Source organism: Acanthopagrus latus, chromosome 18, assembly GCF_904848185.1.
Source record: "Acanthopagrus latus isolate v.2019 chromosome 18, fAcaLat1.1, whole genome shotgun sequence".
Taxonomy (NCBI): Eukaryota; Metazoa; Chordata; class Actinopteri; order Spariformes; family Sparidae; genus Acanthopagrus; species Acanthopagrus latus.
Window position 1 is genome coordinate 25,844,231 of NC_051056.1, and position 12,794 is coordinate 25,857,024.

At 40.7% G+C, this 12,794-nt stretch overlaps 1 long non-coding RNA gene across 10 annotated transcripts in view; it reads left to right on the forward strand.

The window, feature by feature from the left end:
* The window catches only part of LOC119006951, a 108,461-nt gene that overhangs the window by 45,756 nt on the left and 49,911 nt on the right, over positions 1–12,794 (forward strand). The window contains exons 3-4 of one of the 10 annotated variants that reach the window (XR_005070958.1): positions 11,757–11,936; positions 12,027–12,169. The exons of 7 other annotated variants lie outside the window; for them this stretch is intronic. This is a non-coding gene — a long non-coding RNA (uncharacterized LOC119006951). Of the gene's footprint in view, positions 1–8,017; positions 11,155–11,756; positions 12,173–12,794 lie in introns of those variants that run through there. 2 more of the 10 variants (XR_005070957.1, XR_005070959.1) reach the window with 2 other exon arrangements.

The window sequence follows — 12,794 nt, forward strand, 5'->3', positions numbered from 1 at the left end:
ATTTTTCTTTCTGTCGACTAATTGATTAATCAACAAAGAAATTACAGCCCCAGAGAGTCGTTTAACCTGACATGTCTTTGGATTCTAGAAAATTGTGATTGGCATTTTCTTCTTGGCACTTTTCGGTTTTTCCATGAAAAACTACAGGGATTTTCACCAGACAACTCTAACAGCTCTGGGTTTTTAGACATAATCATTTTAGCATGATTGGGGTGATTATGTAAAGGAGAGCATTTCACGAGTAGGCCCATTTTGGTAAATTGATCATGAATGATGGTGATTGGTGGTTGATGTATCCAAGAACCATCCAGGACGAGCTCAGGTTGATTTGCCTTGCTTGACATTGCACGTCTTGTGCTGCTAACGCTCACATTGCGATGACGGTACGCTGTGCAGCCCTATTTGTGTGAGCAAATACTGATCACAGCTGATTTAACTCCGAGTAAAGCGGGACATTTATTCCTCAGTTCAGTGTTTATTATGTACATAACAAATAATAATAATAAAAAAAAAAACCCTTTAAACTGTTTCAAGTGTGACGTTAAAACAGCGTAATGAAACATCCGGCGCCTTCAGCTGAGAACAGTGGCAACAGATGAATTAATTGTTGCAATATGAGCCGATAATGCAACCAATAAATATGCTTATCTCATAAAGGTTGCCCAATTATATCTAATTACTGGATGGACAGGAAATAATTAGTCAAAGCAATGATGCTTAATCTTCAGAAAGGGATGAGTGCACTCACTGTAAAGTGTCCATGTGTTATCATCACCCCTCTGTTAAGGATTAAAGCAATGCTAATATATGCATTTACCAAGGGAGGTGATGCTAAGCCAGCGCCTGGCTAAAAGCAGGGAATTATGAGAGCAGGGAAAGAACTCGGGGTCCTGTGATCGGATTACCGTATTTACCCAGCGAGTGTTTGTAACTCAGGTGCCTCAGACACTCGCAGCGTCTGAAGCCGAGGCTATTATTCCCTCTGATTAGAACATTGTTACTTCACTCTTCGAACCAATCAAGAAACACTCTGCTGACAAAGTGAAGCAAAACTTTTTAACTCTCAACTTCATAACACGGCCAGATTAACATTACAAATTCTGTGCGACTGCAGATGACACCAGCATTGTTCCAGGCACTGCTCTCCGCGATCCACTCCCCTTTACTTCAGAAACCCCCCCTCCCCATTTCAGAAATTTATTAGGGGATTTGTATTTCTAATGACACCTGCGCCCTGCCACCAGAGCAATGTAAATAATCCCATCATAGAGCCCGACTCATCAGCGACAGGCTAATCCCTTGTTTAAGGCAGTTACACCGACCCCACCCATTAATACCGCCTTCATAAAGACACAGCTTAGCATACATTATAGAGTTATAATGTGGCGAACGCTCACAGCCAACTTGAGAAATCTCCCTCTCTGCTCCAGGAAGAACATGTCACCTCTGCCGGTTTCATAAAGGGCTCTGCCACGCCGCTTCACGGCTCCTTTTTTTTAAAAAAAAATGCAGGGAAAATAAAAAATAAAACCCTCGTCTCTGTGATGTACCGGGACAGAGTTAGTACAGTAATAAATTAGACCAAGCCAAAAGGATTTAGTCCTTGGAGAGAAATGTTAAGAGAAGCAGAGGAGTCAGGCACGAGAACTAATATCTTGTGACGACCCTTCTACCCGAGTAGTTGCAGTAGTTTTTTTTAAACGTATGCAGCTTCATGGTACATGACTCAGTGAAGCAGCAGAGGGAAAATTCACCCAGCATGTTTTCTCTTGTTAGTTATACATATATTAAAAAAATGAGCCGCACTTTGTGGACTTACTTTGCTTTTCTATCCATGTCAACTCATTTCGTCAAAAAAAAAAAAAAAAAAGTTATACCTTCTTATTCCCAAAGACAAGCAGGGAAATGTAACGTGTGGAATACATGGTTAATTTCATGACTGTGTATCACCCGTGCACTCAGATATATTCACCTAACCATCTTGTGACAGGCTCTGGGACCAATTCATTAGATGCCACTTAAGATTGAGTGTGAGCTACGACAGCTCTGTTTATACACATACTGCATGTGCGAGGGTGCACAGGCCCTGCTATGAATAATTGTTAAACAATTGATCAGAGGTTGATTATTATTCATTAGGTAAGGCTGCAGCTAAATCAGGATGTTCAGAGTGGAGTCAGAGTTGGCACTTTGGTGTCGGCAGGTGCTCGCTTTTTCTGATCTGTGGATATTTTTAGTTTTTATAAATACTTGACATCATGACCTTCTGCCGATGAAGTCTGATGTCTCTCTGTCCGTTTCGTTCATTTTCTCGGGGAGTGATGCGCAGATGTTGATTTAAGATATCAAGCTTATTGAGTTATTTAGTTGCCCTGACCCTGGTGTCTCTGAGCGAGTACAAGTTGACACAGATGCTGGTGGCGCCCCAGTGTTGTAAAAAAGATATCTCAGGAACATGTTAAGGGAATTTCTTCAAATTCATTACAAAAAATGTCTACAACTCAAAGGTGAACCAACCAGAGTTTGGTGGCCAATGTCAGAGGTCAAGGTCATCGTGACCTTGAACACATTTTAAGCCATAATTTAAGAATTCTACACAAATGTCAAATAGGATCGCAGCACCGTTTAGCTCAATGAGTAGAGTGGGCGTCTAATGTACAGAGGCTGTGTCGTCGCTGCAGCCGCCCCGGGTTCGAGTCACTCCCCCTCTCTCTCAACCTGTTTCCTGTCATGTCTTCAGCTGTTCTGTCAGTAAAAGCCAAACGACAAAAATAAGAAGAAGAAATAATAACATCTCGAGTAGGATGGATGAAATGTTGTTACTGTAATAAATTGGCAAACAAGGTTCAGACCCAAATGCAGGCAGCACACAGGAGGCAGGATAGGGCAACACAAGGCAAGCTTTATTTAAACAAAGCTGAAAGATACATACACCAAGAGCTCCAGAACAAACCAAGAGTGAGTCCACTCAGCAACAAAAGCAAAGTCCAAAATCAATGAAAACTGAAGGATCAAAAATCAGAAACATTTCAACAGGGGAGATACAGGAGGAGACACAGGCTGCCATCATGGGGGAAGACATGAGGGAGAACAAAGACGATATACAGACATCAGCTACAGGTGGAGTGACGCAGGAAGAGGACAGGTGAGGAAAAGGAACAGATTTTCAAAATAAAATGAAAAACTGGGATCATAACAGTGCACGGTAACATCATGATATTCTGCAAAAAATGTTCTGCACATTATTTAACGCAACAGCTAAAAACAGCAACCAGACGGCTGTGTGCATTCTGTCTTGTGCCCTGCTTCATTTTTTGTCTTTAAAGTGCTTTTTTTAGAGGTTGAAATGATTTCAACTTTTTCAGCGCGAGGCATACAGAAGTCTGTTGTGCATGTGCATGGGCAGTTTTGCCCAAGACAAGGTTTTCAAGGAGTTTGAGCAGCGGCTGCACCTGTAGCGGTTAGTGTGATTGAATTACGGGGGACTATCGGGCCTTAGCAGAGGTATACGCTCTACTGAGTGCCTTTCTTGTTACTGATGTTTTTTCTTCAATACACCACACGCATGATTAGGAGAAACATTTTCTAGTTACAGTAAAGTTCAGCACAGATCAGATCAGCCGCCCTGCACTAAACTCCTGTAACAACCACCGCGAGTCTCATGTTCTACCCTGAGACTCGTGTTTTAGAGTCTTTCATCATCATCTGTGATGTGAAAACATCACTCGTCCGCACAGTCAGAGAAATCAAAAGTAGACCTCCTCGTCATAGTTCAGTTAACGCACCGCAGAGCATCTCCCCTGCCTGGCTGCTGACAGGGCTGTCAGCCGAAGAGTCAATCACAGTGGACGGCGGCAGAAGAAGGTTGAACCAGCAGCTGGTTCGAAAGTAGTTTAGCCAACTTCTCAGCGCCGGAGCTGAGAGCGCCAGAGCAGCCAACAGAAACGAGTTCTTTACCCTCTGTTTCCATCACAGCTGGTTCTGTAGTGAGATCATTTTGAGACGAGATTCAGTTTGTGAAAGTGCGAAGCCTGTCTGATGTGAACCTGCACTGCCCTTTGTACAAAGTTTTATGTATTTTATAGGCCCATATTGGGCAAATTATACAGACTGAACAACAGTTTCTATAAGTGACCAAAACTGTTGTGAATAAAGTGATTGACAGCAGCACATTTTTAAGCCTCGCTTTGTCTAGAACGTGATACAGAAGAATCTTTTAAATATACCTTTTCATGCCACAAGACTACACACTTTTGACCTTTAAAATGTTTCATTGAAAGGAAGATAAATATTTATGGTCTGTCCACTTTGGTAATAACAGAATTCTGAATCGTTAACAAAAATATCTAAAAGTATAAGGTACATTTGTCCTTTTACAGACAAAAGTACAGTTTTGAAGAATGTTCCAGTCAAAAACAGTCAACTGTGACTTAAAAAAGAAAAGTGCACTTTGGTGTCCAATAAATACATGAAGTAATATTCCATGGCATTATTCTGTCTCACACTATGAACAAATTCCTGTGATGTATTTGATACTTTTTTTTAGAAATGTCTCGTGTTGACTCACTGTGGGAAAATAACACATTTCAATGAGGTTCAGACTAAAGTATTAGCAACCAAAGAGTGCTTAAATATTCTCATTTGGCCAAAGTGAAGCCATCCAGTACCACAAACGATAAAAGATTATGACGGAGGCATCCTCACTTTCGTTTCCTAAATTGTCATTACTCTTCAATCTCTCGGTGTAACGGAGACAGTCTAATAGGCGGAAAGACGTCTCTTGAGTGTTTTCCTCTGCTGTTTGGAAATGAAAAGCAGTCAGACTTTACTGTAATGGAAACGGTTCACAAAATGAGCACAAACTTTCATTTGCAGACAATGTGAACATCACCTCCCTCCGCCGTAAATTAGATTATCCGACAATGGGTCCTCCATCAGCCGGCTGTGGCGGTCGTCTGACAGCGCAAACAAAAAAAAGATACAGCTAAGTTAATGACAGCACCTACACCGTGCTTTACACACTACCGACACTCAGAAGAAGTCTGTAATTTCGCTTAATCGAATCAGTCTCAAAGATGACAGAGACTAGAAAAACAACACACGAGGAAACATCTACGTAGCTGTGCTGAAGTGGCAGGATGTAAACAAGAACATTTCAGGAATTAAGGGTTGGCATCCTCAGTGTTCGACGGTAAAAACACACAGCAACCTTAGTTTAACAAAAGTAAAGGAAGTGTCTTCCCTGATGTGTTGGAGATGCTCTCGCAGTCTCACTCACTGCAGTCAGATCAGCCTTGAATCTGCTGTAAAGGGTTTGTTTTAATAGCCTTTTGGGGGGGTTGTCTCGTCCAGAGCGTGTGCACTGACCCTGCGGGTGTGTACTGGAGAGCGGGCCCCCCCGCGGCTTCGTGTGCTGTTGTACAGTGAAATGAAAACAATCATGGCGGTGAAAACTATGAAAATAAGGCTGAGGTTTAAAAGAAGAAGAATCATCCTTTTAAACAGAGAAAAGGAAGTGTGATGAGAAGGTGTCCTTTCTTCAGCATTCTACTTGATTTATTATTTCTGAGGGTTGTTACACATTCCTACACTACTTCAGGGTTTGCTCAAACCTTTATACTATGGCACGTAAAGCCTGCAAGCATTTCCATTACAATACTCAGCATTACTTTTTAATGGAATATTATTCAATGACATTTCCGCACTCCCATCTCTGACTGCAATATGCATATGCTGTAGAAGCCTGAATGCACATTTACTGCTTCTTTCTACACATCGGTTGATACTGTATGTATAATATCATGTATATTTTATACGCTGCTGTGACACTTGGCACAGTATCTTGGGGTCTAGCTGGTTCAGCCGAGGTGGCAACCAGCTAATTATGAGTATTTTATTACTTAGTGTAATAGCTTTTCCATGTTGATGTAATCCCACTTTACTGGGGGATCACTCATTGTCTGTAGGTGCAGAGCTGCTATGTTCCGTAAGACATTAGGAAAGACAATACAGTTTGACTGTGCAAGTGAGAAATATAAGCTAATGACAGCGCAACACATTTCCACAACATACTGACGTAACATTGTACGGCTGATGTGCGTCTCCACCATTCACTGTCATCGAAAGACTGCCCTCTCAAGAAGGAGACCAACAACAGCAGCGTTGGTCGTTATAACAAGTGCCCCCTAAATGATATATGTTTACGTTCAAGTGTCAAAGCCTTCTCTTGGCTGTAATGATAATGATGGAAGCAAAGAAGGAAGTCAGAGGCTGTTATTATAGAGCGATGAGGTCTGCTGAGGAAGGTCAGGGTCGCTGGCTGTATCAACAGACATAAGACTCTTAACACAGGAGACCACTCGTTTCCTGTTTGCAACCAACACTTTTCATTTTTTAAAGCGTGACAATGTCAACGACATGTCAGTTATTATATCTGTGATGATGAAAGTCCCTCCACTATATATATATCTATATATATATGTGTGTGTGTGTGTGTGTGTGTATATGTGTATATATCTATATATATGTGTGTGTGTGTGTATGTATGTATGTATGTATGTACGTAGGTACGTACGTACGTACGTATTTATATATATATATATATATATATATATATATATATATATATATGTATATATATATATATATATATATATATATATATATATGTGTGTATATATATATATATATATATATATATATATATATATATATCCCTGTGTGGCTCCAGAGGAAGCTACGTGTCATCTGATAAACTGCCTCCATTGAAGTTGCATTGTGGATAATTTTGGCAGCAGGTTTTTGAGCAGCAGTCCACTGGTCTGGTATTGCACTCCTATCACACTGTTGGACAGATATAGCCTTTTTTTATTCCACGCATTCTTCTTTCTTTTCAGAACCTGGCACCTACATTACCCATAATGCAACTTAGCCACTGAGTGACATAACTGGAGGACATTTATCAGAACACATACAGCTTCCTCTGGATCCACAAAAGGTTTTATTCCACATTTTCACGTATGTAGAAGTTATCAAAAAGAGCTGTATACACACTTTAATGTGTAAAATTGGTGAAGTTGCCCTTTAATAACCATTGAGACGTCACATCATAAAACACATTTTTAACTGTGCGTCATTATGGTTTCGGAAGGCGCGGACACATTATGTCAACCTGCTGAAAGATGAAGTAACCTCTGCTCACCTGACATTTAACTGAATGCACAAAAAATCAACAAGAGGTGAACTTCAAAATACATGTAGATCCACACTGCGTAGAATACAAATGTATATCTAAGTAGTTCTATAAAGTCAATATTTTCATTAAAAAATATCTGAGATTTGTTACATAAACATTACATATTATATATCTAGTTATATCAGCATCAGTGTGTACAGTGAAAATGTTTTGTTTTTAAAGAACACAAGGCAGAACAACGATGATTTTTTATATTTTGATTGACAAACTTTACAGTTTCATTTCATAGATGCCATTTTATACAATAAAGTTTATTGTTAAACTGTAAAATATCCTGTCTCCATCACTAATGTTTTGCTTATTGAAGTGTTTGATAAACATATAAGGGATCGCTACAAAAACTGTGTATACACCTGCAGACATATCAATATTGGAGTCTTGTACTACCTAATATTGTTGCGGCATCGGCTCCAAAAACTGCATATTACCCGTGATCTGTGCTGAACATTATCAGACAACATAATGACACCAGTTCATCACAAACAAACCAGACATTTTTTTTTTTACCTTTGGCTTTCATAAATCATCAAATGATCAGAAGAGAGCAACTTAAGTCTCTGCAAGTGCAAACATTCGCACAAAGATCTTTAATGGATGATAAGCTTGGTTTGTGGAAAATCGTTCTTGACTAATAATTAGTAGATTTATTACTAGTTGGTGGTCACAGGCACAGTGTCAGTCTCGAAATCCGAGTGATTCATATGTATGCACGCTGTAACCCAGTCATTTTTTACATCGGGACTATTTCTTCCTCACCTCTAGGGACCATCCATCACGCCTCTGTCCTCATTCAGGTCAAGAGTTTATAAGATCGTGTGTGACCAAAGATGACGACATGCAATAAAACCCTCGAGGGTATGCAAGCTCCCTTTCGTCTGTGCTGCCACCGTCACTTTGAACATGATCTGATGACATCAAGTCCGGTGGAGTGAGCTGAATTTTTTATTTTTTTTGTATGCAGACTGTGTGCTGTGGCCTTTGTTTGCAGCTGCAGTTACGGGTCTCAAGGACAAAACTGATTCCTAGGTTGTGGATGCCTTCGTGCATCTTATGAATATGTGAGCCGCCTGAACTGTCTCATTTATTAGTCCAGGCAGTCTTGAAAACACTGGGAGCAAAATATGACAGGGTGTCCACCAGTGTATTGCAAGCCTGGCTGCCAGCTGGTCTTAAACAATGAAAAATTCTGGAAAATCTTTATTTAAGACATTTTTTTTAAATGCCGGTTAATAACCTGATGAAGACAGAACAGAGAAAGTGAACCTCAACTGTGAGGAAATGGAAAACCTGAACAGCCTATCGCAAATTAGTTACAATTTGTCTTCAAAAAGGCAAACAGTTGCTGCATGTTTTGATTTAACGCATCAATAATTACTAATAATCTACACTGTCAATCAGATACTGAATTGAGCGGCGGACCCCATTAATCACAAACTAGACTAACCAACACATACTGCAGAACTTAAACCAACTCCAGTGGTGTGCACAGAATTTTTGAAGGGCAGGGGCGAAAATACAGCGTGTTCTTGCCACCGAAGAGGGCACTTTAGTGCACATTTTGGCTCCCAAGAGGGCACTTTAGTGTGCGTTTTTGCCACCAAAGAGGGCACTTTAGCGCACATTTTGGCTCCCAAGAGGGCACTTTAGTGTGCGTTTTTGCCACCAAAGAGGGCACTTTAATGCACGTTTTGGCTCCCAAGAGAGCACTTTAGCACAGTGTCCCTGATTCTGTTTCATCGGTTAGGTTAATTGTTTTTAAACTATCCACAATGAGTCCAACAATGTTTTAGACCAGTGGACTACATTACCCACAATGCAATATTGCCAGTAAGTGAAATCACAGGAGGCAGTTTATCAGACTGCACGCAGCTTCCTCTGGAGCCACACAAGGCTTTATACTCCTTTTTTTCACAGGTGTTGTGGTTGTCCCCAAGACCTGTGAACACTTTTCTATATATTTAATCCAGAATCAGTTTGAACTAAAACAAGCCGGCATCCCAAATATCAGCCTGATTAACAGTTACAATTACAACAGACCAGCTCAGACAGGAACATACAAATGATAGCTGGAAATCTCTCAAGCGACATCTGTTGGTTGAGCCCACACTAGGCCCTTTGCATCAGAACCCTGAATGAGATTTCATGATTTGTTAATGCTTTATAAGAACATGATCACTCACTCAGCAACAATTAACAACCACTCAGCTATTCAGTCATGTTTTTTACAAATCTGATTGAGAGTGACACACTGTGGAGGTGTGGTTGTATTTCTAGCTAACCAGCTGAATGGGGTTATGCTACCAATGAGCTATAGGAGACCATAGTGCTCTCTGATTGCATTAGAGCCTGACAGAGTGACAGACTGTTGCTGGCCTGATGTTCTTTATTACAAGTGCTTGTTGCCTCAGATCAGTTGTACATCCCCATGAGCCAGAACCTGCTCTCATATGAAGTCGACCTCCTTTCGTCTACGCACAGTCTTTCTCTAGTTGTGCCTTTGGCCTCCAAATGGCTGGATCTGCTCCTGAGAGTTTGATAATCGTATTGCAGTCTCTGCACTCTCTGCTGGATGGCAATAGATCAGCCTCTCCCTCGAAGGTACATGTGGCCACCATCGTGGCCCACATGGTTGAGTGTGAAACCAAACTGTAAGGTTTCACAGACTTCCTATCTGTTTTCTAAGGGGGACTTGGTGGTAGAAGCCTTATGAGCTCCTCTGTGGGATTTGTATTGAAGCCAAGTTTTGAGTGCTAGAAGCGCTTTGTCTGCTCCCTTTTGAACCCGAGGGGAAGCCTTAGTCAAAGGGGCCGTCTGCCAAAACGGCCTTTCTTCTTGCTAAAGCCTCAGCAAAGAATGTGGTTAAGCTCCACACCTTGTTCATGAGCCAAGTGTGCATGTGCAGGAACTCCTCATTCCTCCCCAGAAGACCGTCTGCCTTCCATGCCAATCAGGCCAGTGAGCTGGCAGCATATGACCTTGCTCACCAACAATGTGAGGAGGATGAGATATCAAAACAGCTTAACCCAGTGTTGCCTGGCTCCATCAGTGGAGGAAAAGACTGGGTCCTGCCAGTCTGAGACTCTGTTTGTGTGGTTCATGGATCGTGCCCCTGTTCATATAGAGGCTCTGCAAATTGACTGGTCCGATGAGGCATAGACTGCTGAGGTAAACAGTACAGGTCTGAAACGCTACTCGTGCTTTGTTTAGGGTCATTCTGTGTCATGTCTCCACGTCCTGAGCTACGCTGATGGGTGGAGGCAGCTCTGCCAGTAATACAGGAAGAAGAGTGTGAAAGTGTCTAAGATAACACAACTTTTTACTCTTAACCAGCTCCAGATGTACAGTTTTTCCTCCACCTGCTGTAAAACTTAGAGTTCACAGTGTCGATGGTGCTCGCCATTAACATGGCAGCATCCAATGTGCAAACCTCAGCTTATATTCAAACCTTATGTCGTGATTTCTGTTAATCCCTGCTGATAATCACTGCCTCTGATATCAGGTAGGATGAAAACTAATTTGATTTACAGGTTTGGCTTAGGGTTTATAAACTGCTCTGTGTCTCTTTGACGTATTTTCAAGAAACAAGATGTTGCAAGTTAAAAGTGTGAAATGTTAATCACGTAAATGCAGAAAAGTTTCAGGCAGAGATAAAACAACTTCAGCAGGTGAGGAAGGAACTGCAGCATCACCGAACCTTTCTGGAGCAGATCCAGATTTTAATGATGATGATTCATATTGTCCTCCTTCACCAGACATTTTACGAGTGTAAGATACAAGTGGGGACTGCTGGCGATATTTGCAAATAAATGAGTTATTAGCACAGCGTACTGTTTGTTTTGTAATTGTATGTTAATAATTTTCTGCCAATAAAACAATACGTTTTTTGGGGGAACAAATCATTTCCATGGCCTGGAATAATTGCTTTTGAATAAATGAGAAACTAAATTACTCAAACATAACTGATACAGGATGAAAACGCTCGTCCTCTTGTTTTCCTTCAAATGTCTGTATTACATTACCAATTTATTTTTTTTCTTGCACATTGCAGAGATAGAGTCCTAATTAAACACTGTTAGTTTTTGGTTTGATCATTTCTTGAATTTCTGTTTATAAAGTTTTCGGTTTCTGTAAACAAAAGTGGTTTGTTTGTCTGTTTAACAATTATTTTGGTCCATGGTTGAAAAAAAGAAATATATAAAAATATGAAAAAAGTCTCAAGTTTCAAATACTGCTGTTGCCACTTAAGGTCAAGAAAACATTGTTTCCTGCATACCAAGTATAGCAAAAGCCTCCACATTGGAAAGACTGCAACTTTTTTGAGTTATTAATATTTAAGCAGCGGTTTCGACAAAATTCCTCTTGGAACCAGCAACTGCTAAGACACTCTGTACAGTATGCAACCCTCTTAAAAACTCAAAAACAGTTCTTACAGTATGTAATATCTTTGAACACTGACCTTATTTCCCTGTAATTATAACCAAATTTCATTGTTCGTTTTCAGGGAGAGCACTAAGGAAATATTCAGATCTCAGGGGAAACTTAAAACACAACATTATTCAACTTACTTGCCAAGTTGCCTGAAACCACTCAACCCTCCGTCTCCATCATCACTAACCGTGCGAGCATAATGGCAACTTCAATCAAACAGACACGGACTCAGAACCAAAAGGAGAGTTAACCTGTAAGATGAATAAATTAAGGGGCTGCTCTGAGTAGAGATGTGTTTAATGAGAAAACATCATGTAGCGTGCGTTCTGTTTTGTTTTTTTAGCAGGTCACCACTGATTCAAGGATTTTTCTGTTTGGACGTTTGACAGAAAAATTACATGTTGTCAGAGGAAAAAAAAAGAAGACATCAGGCTATTTTGAATATGAAATAAAGAACATCCAAGATAAACTGTTTCAATCTAACAAGCGTGTCTTTTAGTATAAATACCATATTTTTTATAATTACTGTCATATTAACCTGGATTTTTTTTTTTTTTTGGCAGATATACGAATGGGTACGTTCCGTGTTTTCATGTATTTGCTTGCGGCCTTGACACAGTAATAGATAATGTCACTGAGCAGTTATCACAGGATTTCAATAAACATGTTTTGATATGTAATTATGATGTAGATATTATCACCTCCAGAGACGTGGTGTCTCTCTGCTGCTGGCTTGAATTCTGTCGTCTTATTATTTTTCGGTCGCCTCTCGCTGGTCTCAGGCAAGACGACGCTGTTGGTTTTGTTCGGGGAACGTGGCGAGTCACATCAAAGTGCTGGCAACGCTGCAGTGAAGCGACCGCTTTGAAGCCCCGTACAAAACACTGCAACAATCACCGCTTATCGCCACCGACCGCTCATCGCGGCGGACGTGATGAATAGATGGTGATTGATGAGATGAAGAGATGAATTGACACATAGAAGTGGTGTGTGTGTTTGTGTACATATATTTGATCATGAATGATTCAGCTGGATCTCGCAGCATGTGGCCGTATTAAAGAAACATTTGTGGGGCCTTTTTTTGGAACGTTAAGGCCCCTTTTTTTTCTGG